The sequence below is a fragment of the Hemicordylus capensis genome, chromosome 5, assembly GCF_027244095.1.
Source record: "Hemicordylus capensis ecotype Gifberg chromosome 5, rHemCap1.1.pri, whole genome shotgun sequence".
Lineage (NCBI taxonomy): Eukaryota > Metazoa > Chordata > Lepidosauria > Squamata > Cordylidae > Hemicordylus > Hemicordylus capensis.
The window spans coordinates 240,162,979-240,174,600 of record NC_069661.1 but is presented as its reverse complement, the minus strand read 5'-3'; the positions used below and the strand labels follow the sequence as shown (position 1 = coordinate 240,174,600).

At 46.3% G+C, this 11,622-nt stretch overlaps 1 long non-coding RNA gene across 1 annotated transcript in view; it reads right to left on the bottom strand.

Moving 5' to 3' along the window:
• Positions 1–5,255: 5,255 nt before the first annotated feature.
• The window catches only part of LOC128328293 (uncharacterized), a 32,326-nt gene continuing 25,959 nt past the window's right edge, over positions 5,256–11,622 (bottom strand). The window contains exons 3-4 of the long non-coding RNA XR_008309122.1: positions 9,193–9,309; positions 5,256–5,496 (exon numbers count right to left, since the gene is read on the bottom strand). This is a non-coding gene — a long non-coding RNA (uncharacterized LOC128328293). The remainder of the gene's footprint in view (positions 5,497–9,192; positions 9,310–11,622) is intronic.

Genomic DNA, 11,622 nt, shown 5'->3' with positions numbered 1-11,622 from the left:
GAACACAAGCAATTTAATTCTGAGATTGTATGCAAGCTGATCTCAGCTCCAGACAAAAAAACCTCAGCAGTTCTTCACGCTGCAAAATTGAAAAAGTTTCTGCTGTTTTGTAGATTGCTTTAAAAAAAAAAAAGCTTTAAATGTTGGTTGGTATCCAACTTTGTTAAAATCAGGGGGACCTTTCAATTGGCTCCAGTAAGTGACTGTAATATGGATTTATTTTACATGCAATATTTATGTTTAAATATTTTATGCATTTAATTTTATATTTATATTTAATTTATATTTATATTTCATTACAGAAGCGAAACAAGTCCACTCACCTCTAGCATATACGATGCAGAATCCTTTGCATTTATATTAAAGTAACCCCTTTCTTCTCCCCCACCGCCTCAGCCTCTGACCTCCAATCCTAGACTATCTGCAATAAGGAGAGAATCTGGAAAGTATTTGAAATTCTCATCTGCCAAAAACTTTCCCATCTACGGCAAAGCTTTAATTCTTTGACTTGGCAGAACAATTCTCCCCTTGAAGCCTCTGTGTGTGGCACGGGCCCAATACTTCTCATTCTTGTCCCCTTTCTCCGATTGATGACTGGAGGCTTCCTTTTAAAGCTGCCTTATACTGTATGTTCAGGGTTTGTAAAATTCTTGTTATTTCTTAAGCCGTGCTTGAGAATCTTCCTTTAGAAGAACCTTCCTTAAATGCTCCAAGAACACAGCTTGCACCAGGGTCAGATTTGAGCAGGTGATCATTCCCAGGTAGGGTTGCTACATGTCCAGGATTGGCCTGGACAGCCCAGGAATCTGACATCCTATCCAGGATGTAGGGGAAGTGCCGTCCTGGATGTGAAATGGGCTTTGAGCAGGAAGATTGCTTTAATGAATTGTATCCATTCTTCTGGCGCTTCTCTCTAGGCATTGTTAACTATATGGTAGCAATGTTATTCTTACTTTTTCTTACTTATTCTTACTTTTTCTTTGGCACGAATCCTGCCAGCTGGAAAGGTTGGCCCCCTCTATATAGCTCAGTCAATTGCTTCTCCTCCTTTCTGGATCATCAGTGGTTAGAGTGCTGGACTAGGACCGGGGAGACCCGAGTTCAAATCCCCATTCAGCCATGATACTTGCTGGGTGACTCTGGGCCAGTCCCTTCTCTCTCAGCCTAAACTACTTCACAGGGTTGTTCTGAGGAGAAACTTAAGTCTGTAGTACACAGCTCTGGGCTCCTTGGAGGAAGGATGGAATATAAAATGTAAACCATCATCTTCTCTAGAGTAAGGGCGAGCGGTTGTGAGCCTCTGAATTTAACTACTATGATGAATATTTATATACTGCTCTTCAACCAAAGTTCACAAAGCAGTTTACAAAGAAAAATACACAAATAAAATGGCCCCTGTCCCCAAAGGGCTCACACAATCTAAAAGAAACATAAGGCAGATACCAGCATCAGCCACTTGAGAGATGCTGTGCTGGGTCTAGATAGGGCCAGTTATTCTCCCCCTGCTAAATTTAAGAGAATCGCCATTTAAAAAGGTGTCTCTTTGCTCAGTTAGCAGAAGGCAGCAACAGGGGACAGCAAGATTAGAAGGAAGAAATAAAAATATTCTGAGCCCATCTCTATTTAAAGAACAGTCATTTTATAGACTGTAATTGAACAAAGTAAACACTGAACGCAGGTTTCTTTTCATTTTTTACCTGTACTTGTGTTCCTGTCGTTATGTTTATTTTGCATATTTGACTGTGTTTGTTGAGGCGAAATGCTCCTAATCCTCTCCTGTGCAAACAACACTATAGGGGGAAATGCACAAAACAGCCACCAAGCTTCACTGCTGAGCACTCTTTTGATCCCAGTCAAAAAAGGAAGGGCTTAACATTTGTACACCCCCCGCTCCCCCCTCCTTTTGAAGGTTGTGTCCAGGAATTCTCTCTAGGAATTCAACTTGGTCCCCAGACAATCAAACAGCAGCCTGGAAAATGTGTCTCAACCCAGACACCTTGATGTAACAAATCTAGCAGGCACCCAAGTTCACCTTTCCCTGCAAGCAAGCTGTGAATCTGGGGGCGGTGAGATGTCAGACAGAAAGTTCATCCACACAATCAAACTGGTAGGCTGGGGGGAGGCGGGGATTAGGCAGGCTCCTACCTGCCTCTTCCCAAATGACTGGCGGCTCCTCCTGGCTCTTCTGATCTCACACCCAGATGACCGGCGTGGCGGCAATCAGCAGAGCTGGGATCCAGAGGAGGAAGTCCTCCGGTATCCCATAATGCACCGTCCAAGGAGCATGATGCATTGGGGGAGTTCCACGCTGCCAGAAGTTCTTTCCACCCAGCTCTATGGAAGCTCAGTATGCTAGCAGTCCAAGATTCAACATGACCGGGCAGTAAGGTAGGAGAGCGAACTTGTGTCCTTCTATCTCACTTTTAGCCCAGGTACGAATCCTGGGCTACCCGGAGAAGTGCCAGGATCAGTCCTGATCCCAGTGGTTCTCATGACCAGCCCTACCCGAGTTAGCACTGCCCTGCCCAGGTAGGGCTGGTCATGAGAACAACCTAGAGATTGGACCCATACAATCTGGCAATCTGGGCACTGCTGCGGGGGAAGGAGCTCCTCTCTCATGAGAGCCCCTCCCCTCACAAGAGGCCCCCACATTTGCTCACTGGTGGGTCTGAAACCCCACCCCCAAATGCCAGAGTGGTCCAACACTCCAGACTGTCCCCACCCCAGCTGGCAGCAGAACCCCCATTGGTTACTGCTCATGGGGGATCAGCCACATGGCTCAAGGGCAGGTCCAGGTGTGGCCATGCCACCTGGTACTACCCTCTAATCTCCAATACCTGGGTCACATAGAGACCTGTGTGTACCTTGAAGACCCCAGAATTTTGTATCATTGCCAATAGGTGGTCTTTTCCCTAAATAAATATTTTGGAACAAACTATACTTTTTATCCCACCCTTACTCTAGGAAGCTCCAGGAGATGTATCTGGTTTGCTTCCCACCCCCCATTTTATCCCCATAACAGCCCTGCAAAGTAGGTTAAACAGAAATATGGTAACTAGCCCAACATCACCCATGGAGCTCTGTGACTAAGTGAGGATATGAACCCAGATCTTTACCACAGTAGGCAAACACACCAACCACTACACTACCTTGATACCAGGTAGAAGTGCCAAAACCCGATGAGCTCCAGTGCATCTGTGTCCTTAATAACAAAATTTTAAACAAGCAATCCAAACATTTCCCAGAAAAACAAAGTAGAAACAAGTGTTTTACTTGGCCAAGGGACCAGGGGAAAAAATTAAGAAATGTTCCTGGTAAATAAAGGCAGTTGAAGCACATGTACTCACCATATAGCCATTAGCCAATAATTTTATAACTCATTTAAAAAAAAAAAAACTTCATTGAAAATTATCCAGAAAATTGAAATCTCCTTTTTATGATGCAGTCTCAAACACAGTCCCCAGCTGGTTCTGATGGCTAAATGACAAATCCTTCATCCCTTTCTCCCAAAAATGTGGACGGGCTGCTTGATAAGCATTCATATTCTCCTGATCTCTTCCCACCCAGGAAATGAATGTGGTTCCACAGCTGGGCCGTGAAGGGATAGCCAAGCTCTTTTCCACTTCAAAAAGAACATGAAGAAGCACTGACAATGTAGGCGGTAATATCGATCAAATAAATGCATATTGATCTTTTGGCTACCGCTATTCATGAATGGGAAGCAAGTTCTAATCTGAAGTGCAGGGTGCTGCTGAGGTTCACAAGGCCGGGAGGTGAATTCAAGGCTGAAAATGGTTTGGTTGCTTAAATCCCACTGAAGTCAGGAACTGAAGTCAGGAGAGCTGGTCTTGTGGTAGCAAGCTTGACTTGTCCCCTTAGCTAAGCAGGGCCTGCCCTGGTTGCAAATGAATGGGAGACTTGATGTGTGAGCACTGCAAGATATTCCCCTTGGGGGATGGGGCCGCTCTGGGAAGAGCATCTAGGTTCCAAGTTCCCTCCATGGCATCTCCAAGATAGAGCTGAGAGAGATTCCTGCCTGCAACCTTGGAGAAGCCACTGCCAGTCTGTGTAGACAATACTGAGCTAGATGGACCAATGGTCTGACTCAGTATATGGCAGCTTCCTATGTTCCTATGTAATTTAACATATACTCACCCCACATATTTCTTTCCCCACTTCCCCTTGTCTTTAAAGCATAGCTGCCTGGGCGCTTTCCAGATTGCAGGCTACAACAACGTAATTAAAGGGTTTTGCACAAAACCACCAGCAGGGGAGCAGTCTTTTCTAGTTTGCCTGAAACTCCCTAAAATGGAAAAATACAGCTTTCTTTTTACAACCTTGTAGGACAGTAACGCAGCAATGGAACACGAAAGAAGGCATCGGAAATGTGAATGGCACCTTGCTGACAGCACAGGGACTGAAATGTCGATACACAAGCAATACGGGAGCACACTTTGCAGATCCACAGTGACACTGTGGTCAGGGTTAATTTGGAAAGCACCCCGTCTGCTGTAGCATGGGCCAGCAGCACAGCACAGTGAGTGACTACACCACCCAGGACAGACTAAAGAGGATTGGGGGGGGCCCCAGGGGGTGTGGCAGCCCTGGACTTTGGCCCAGAAGAGCTGCCCTCCCCCCCAGCATTGTGGGGAGAGACAGCATTTGGTGTCTCACCTCAGGCGCAATATTTGGAGGCACCCCTGCATGCAATGGCTCTGGGTGTGCATGATGCTCTTTGAAGTGCAAAGATAGTCTATCCTGGGCAAATGAGTAAGATGGAGACAGTGAAGTTGCACACGGGAGCTTGTCTGCCTTCCCCAAAAGGTGAGCAGCTGCCATCATCCCCTCGTCGTACCACAGACCCACACAAATGGTGGTGTGGTGGAGGCATATGCTGGGAGTGGGAGAACCCCTCATATCCCAGGGTGCCCCAGGGCATAGGCGTGGCTGCTCCACCACCCCTGCTCTCTGACAGACGATCGCCAGCCGAGGTTACATGAACCATAGGTTCGCTTAACCTTGGCTAAGCGCCGGGTTAAAAACTTGAGCTTGGAGCAGGGATCGGGCTTGATCCCAGCACTTCACATGCGCAGCCTTGCCTAAGCTGGGCTGCCCTAGCCTGGGTTACGCTGTGTGTGTGCGAATACCCCTACAGTGTGAAACTGTAAAATATATAGAGGAGATAAGCTGGGAGATTTGGTGGATAACATATATTGTGTTCTCAGTGATTGCAGCATTTTGGCAGGGTTTTTTTTTTTGACAACCGCCATACATATGGTAACAGTTTGCGGTTCTCCTAGGGTACAGACACTTTGTGAGCAAACTGTCGGATATTAACAGTTTTGTTTTTTCCAGAAAGGTGCCAACTAAAAATCTTTGGCGTGGGGTACCAGGCTTCAGCTCCATATAACAAGCAGATATTCAACTCGGCTGGCTCCCCCACGCCCTCCTTTCCTTCCAACAGCAGCAGGTTTTTCAGATCAACAAATGCGGTTCCTGAAACAAACAGATGAATTTTAAAAAACCAACAAGGAACCACAAGAGTCCCTCTTGCAAAGGAAGAAACAAAACCCAAACACAGATAGATACCGAAAGATGATTGGAACTGGCAGCTCGAGTGTAAGAGATTTCATGCAATGTTAACAGGATGACTTAATTTAAAGGCTTTGCAAACTGATACATACAGCAAACATCCAAAGGACTCCAGTCCAGTCCAGGTGGTTCTCAAACTTGGATCCCCAGATGCTGTTGCATTACAACTCCCATCATCCAGAATGACAGTGGCTGTGGGTGATGGGAGTTGTAGTCTGGGGCCCCACATTCGAGAGCCCCTGAACTAGTTACAGCCTTGTGCTTTGTTTAGACGGCTAGTTTGGTCCCAACAATTCCAACTCTGACTACAAATATTTATATGCCGCTTTTCAGCAAAATTTTGAGAACAGTTTACGATGGTTCCCTCTCCCAAATGGGCCACAATCTAAAAAGAAACATAAAAGTGTCTGTGTGCACACTCACACACACATGATAGATAGATAGATAGATAGATAGATAGATAGATAGATAGATAGATAGATAGATATGGACACCAGCAACAGCCACTGGGCGGATGCTGTGCTGGGGATGGATAGGGCCAGTTGCTCTCCCCCTGCAAAACATAAGAGAATCACCACTTTAAAAGATGCCTCTTTGCTCAATTAGCAGGGGGTCCTCCCTCACCACAAACTAAATTCTGTATGTATCCTTCACTGACACCTGAAATGGTTTGCCTTTGGGCAAGAGGAAAAGATGACTCCTGCTAACTGAGCAAAGAGGCACCTTTTAAAGTGGTGATTGTCTTCTATTTAGCAGAAGGAGAGCAACTGACCCTATCCATCCCCAGCACAGCATCCCTCCAGTGGCTGCTGCTGGTGTTTCCTTTATATTTCCTTTTAGACTATGAGCCCTTTGGGGACCAGGGTGGCATCTTATTTACTTATTATTTACTTTTCTCTGTAAGCCTCTTTGAACACTTTTGTTGGAAAGCAGCATATAAATAGTTGTAGTCGTAGTCGTAAAAATCCTCCACGCTTAGGAGAGCTCACCCTTGTATGTCTCTGCATGAGTCGCTGTTCTAGACCTGCTTCATGACTAAAAGGAAGGAAACGCAGATTTGTGCTTCATGCAGAGAGCCTAGGAAGTACAGAAGAGCCCTGCTGGATCAGACCAAAGGTGCATCGAGTCCAAGGATCGGCAACCTTGCCTCTCCAGCAATTGTTGAACTACATCTCCCATCATCCCCAGCCACCATTTATTGTAGCTGAGGATGATGGGAGTTCTAGTTCAACAACAGCTGGAGAGCCACCATGTTTGCCTACCCCTGATCTAGGGCAGCCGCCTGCTTCCCAGTGGCCAACCAGATGCCCCTGGGAAGTTCACAAGCAAGCAGGACATGAAGGAACAGCCCCGTGCCATTGTTTGGACTCCCTCATCTGGTGTTCAGAGGTATACTGCCTCTTAACATGGAGGCTCCATTTCATTATTGCTACGAACCGTTGTTGATCAACCTCTCCTCAGTAAATTTGTCTAAGTCCCTTTTGAAGCCACTAGACCAGGGGTGGACAAACGTGGCCCTCCAGCTGTTGTGTAACTACAACTCCCATCATTCCCAACCACAACAAATTGTGGCAGGGAATGATAGGAGTTGTAGTTCAGCAAGAGCTGGAAGGCCAGGTTTGTCCACCCCTATACTAGACACACAGAGGTCATTCACACAATCAAAAACTGTGTTCTGCCCAGAATTGGGAGCTGTGTGTGCCTCCAATTTTTGTTGTGTGGAAGCTTTTCCTCCTACCTTGCTTCCACACAGTCACTGTTACCCAGGTTTTCCTCCTACTGTGTTTCCGCACAATTGTCAAATCAAATCAAATATTTATTACAGTCCAAGACCAGCATAAGACAAAACAGTAGGGCATAGCTCATGACAAAAGCTGATAATGATACCATAAAACTATAATACTATGAGATTGTTAAATTGATACTATTATACTGTTTTGTAATACTATAAAACTATATCGGGCAGCAGCAATGTAGGAAAATGCTGAAAGGCATCGTCTCATACTGTTTGAGAGGACCATACCAATGAAAACCACCGGGCTCTGTGGGCGCCAGGAGTCAAAATTGACTTGACAGCACTCTTTATTTTTAAAACTACTGCACCTTAAAATAGAGAAAAGAAAAACTGTAAAATCATTAAGATCAAAGCCATAATTATAAGGATCTATATTTTAAAAGATAAGAAAATAGAATATATAAAATACGTATAAGGTAAAATAAAGAAACGGATAAAGATGTAAAATGAAGTAGCTAAAAGTAGATAGTTGATATAATGGCGATGCAATACCCATGATGGATGTGCTACAATACTTCTCTCCAGACCTTTTATTTTGTTTTATTGTATTTTATCGCGTAAATTAAAATATAGAAAGAGGGAATTGCAACAAAGAACAGACGTTCCGATGTATATACGTCAACTTCAGTGTTCTATATCCCACTGTTTAAAATCCACACTTATATCCAAGACTTTCCCTCAATCTATATCCACACAACTCTAAACTGGGAGCATACACAGCTCCCAAACCTGGGTAGAACACAGAGAGCCGGGTCTCATGGTCAGTGAGACCCGGTTTGGCAAGCGAAGTGGGGAGAGAGGGCTAAGCCCGCTCTCCCCGCAGACGAGCAGGGCGGGAGCCCTGGGTGGCCGGATCGGCCGCCCACATGACTGCCGGCTCCATCACGGAGCCGGCGGGGGCTGGGGAGTTCAGGGGCCGCACAGCCCCTGGAAGCACCAGTATGCCCTGCGGGAGCGTGCAGGGCATACTGGGGAGACCTCCGAGCTGGGAGGCTGTTTTTCAGCCTCCCGCCAGGGCTCGTGAGTAGCCGCGATGCGGAGCCTCACTGTGGTCACTCACGATCCCAAAAACTGGGTTTGTGGCGCACTCACTCCGCAAACCCGGTTAATGGTGGTCTACTTTAGTGGGTTACCCACTCAAGAACCACCGGGCTAGCAGCTGAGCCTGGTGGTTCTCACAACTGTAGAAAATCGGGCTAGCAAAGGCTAGCCCGATTTTCTACAATTGTGTGAATAGCCTCAGTTTTTGATTGTGTGAATGACCTCATTGAGGTTAAGGGAGCAAGCGCTTTTTTGGCTCGTGTGTCATCTGCGGCTGGCACACTGCGGGAGGGGAGATTCCCATAATGCACCGCACACGTACGCAGTTCATTATCGGAGCTCCAGGGGGCAGAGTACCGCTTGACAGGACGTCCTGGCACCCCAACCCTCGGAACTGCTGGCCACTGTTTGTCTGGGCAGGCAATTCGCCCACCTAGGGAAGGGGAGACGATCGTCTGTGGGGAAGGTAGGTTTAACCCGCCTTCCCTGCAGCCCTTACTAAGATAGCACTTCAACCTCACAGAAACCTGCAATTATTTAATTAATTCATTTCTCACGGCACACAACTGTGGCTTGGCACAGTTCAGGGATTACTCCAACCAGCACATAAAAACAAAATGTTTCTTCCTGTGACATTGGCTTTAATGGGTATGTCTTTTTGCCAAGAAAGTGCCTTTCCATTATCAAGATGTAGATGTGTTTGCAATGCCAGAGAAGGTGGCTTTTTTGTGTGTGTTTTGTTTAAATAATAATAATAATCATACCATGGGATACACAGCAGCAACCCACGGCTGGCTGGGTTACATTTCTTCAAATCCATTTACGTTTCTTGCAGTGGGGAAATCTGTTCCAATCAACATTCTCAGAACATCTAAAATTACCTTTGGAAACAAACAAGATTTCCGTGAACTTAAGCGGCACTTTTCAGTACATTGCGTAGGTGGGTATTTGTCACCTTTCCCTCGTAGGGCTTTTAACACAAATGGTACATACTAAAAGTCTGCCTGTCATGGAGCTTTAAAGGCACATGAACAGGGCCATGAAAGGATGGGATTGCATCATGACTGTCCATATGCCTAGACAGGGCTGGCACACGGGGGGTAGGGATGTGTGAACCATCGGGCAGGGCTGGGGCCAGTTCATGTTGTTGGTTTTTTTGTCAGGCCACACAGACCCGGCCATGCAGAGGACCCTAAAACAGCCCAAAACCGGCCTAAAATGGCCCGTAAACAGGCCTAAAATGGCTCATAACCGACCTAAAATGACCAGGGCAGCAGTGGGGGAGACATCAAGAGACCCTTCCCCACTGCCACAACAGCACACACACCCCAGAGGCAGCAATGGCGGTACGTCTGCCTTTTTTTTTTACTTAAAAGAAATCCTCCCCCAAGCCTGGCCCAAACCAGTTTGGACTAGAGCCAAACCGGGCCTGGCTTTAAGGTGCATAGAACCGGACTGGAACCACTTCACTTCGAGTATGGTTCTCCTTGAACCGAACCGGGTTTTCCGGTTTTGTTCACACCCCTAATCTGGGATAGCTATCAGTGTTCCCTTTCACTACCACTCTCAGATGGTGTTGACTACAGCTCTCATAATCCCTAGCTGCAATGGCCTTTGGGAGTTGTAGTTATGGGAGTTGTAGTCAACTACACCTGGGAATCCATGTTATGGGGAACACTGGTTGGTACCCCCAGGAAGTTCTGGAGGGCCCAGTGCCCACCCCTGAGGTGCTCTGCACAACCATAGTGAAGTATCAGGGTTCCCTTGACCCCAATAAGGGAGGTTCGTTCCTGGGCAGATGGAGCCCAATAATCAACCCAGACGAGAGGACTTAAGATCAAAGCTTTATCTGCCCTTAAGTAGCAAAGGTGCTGCTTGGCTCACGCTCAAAGAAGGGCAAGGCTCAATACAGAGAGCAATACATTTATACTCTAAACCTTTCTTCAGCTTGCATACAACAATCTCTGGGGTCCCAGGTTTGAGAACCTCTGCAGAAACCATTCTAGCTGCAAATAAGAGTAGCAATGCTGAGAAATACATCTTCTAGGGAAACCTGCCTGCCCTTAATGATCTTCTCATTTAGGAACACCCCATCCATGCTTCTGGTTTCCCCAGAACAGGGATTAAAAACAAAAAAAAGTTGCTTGCAGCTGTAGCATTGCGTCACAGACACTTTCACAGAAGACCCAAGAAATCATATTTTATTTTGATTTATACAGCATCATCCGTTCACATTCCCGCCCCCCCCCCATATTCCCCACCTACACTTTTTGTTTTGTCTGTCATCCTAACTGTTATGTGGGTGGATACTGTCTGGTGATTCCAGATGTCTTTAAAATGTCAATCTCCGCTGTGAAGAGTTTCCCCCATGTAAGATACTAGCAGACAGCAGCAGTGTGCTTAGTCCAAATTATGTTCAACACACACACTTCATATTTGTACCCTGCATTTGAGGTACCCTCGTGTGTCAGGGAAATTGGGAACATAGGAAGCTGCCATATACTGAGTCAGACCATTGGTCTATCTAGCTCAGTATTGTCTTCACAGACTGGCAGGGGCTTCTCCAAGGTTGCAGGCAGGAATCTCTCTCAGCCCTATCTTGGAGAAGACAGGGAGGGAACTTGGAACCTAGATGCTCTTCCCAGAGCAGCTGCATCCCCTAAGGGGAAGATCTTACAGTGTTCAGACTTCTCTTCTCCCATTCATATGCAACCAGGGTGGAACCTGCTTAGCTAAGGGGACAAGTCATGCTCGTGACCACAAGACCAGCTCTCCTCTCCTCTCTCTCGAAACACTCACTCACACACATACTCACACCGCACTCTTTATTGGTCAGGTTAGCAGATGAAATGTTTGTTTGTTTGTTTGTTTGTTTGTTTGTTTGTTTGTTTGTTTGTTTGTTAAAAGATTTAATACACCAATTCACAGACTCAGGGTGGTGTACAAAGCAAGAACAGCATCCGAGATTTTAAAAAACAAACAAAAATTAAAGGGCAAACACCTGGCAGAAAAGAAATATCTTCAATAAAGATTTAAAGGCTGAAAGGGAGGAGGCAGACCGAATCTGGGGGAAAGAGAGTTTCAGAGTAAAGAGGCAACAACAGAGAAAGCCCTTTCATGGGCCCTGGTACCTCCTTAAGACCAGGGACCGAAAGAAGGGCAACCTGAGAGGAGCTCACAGGATGGGACAGGAC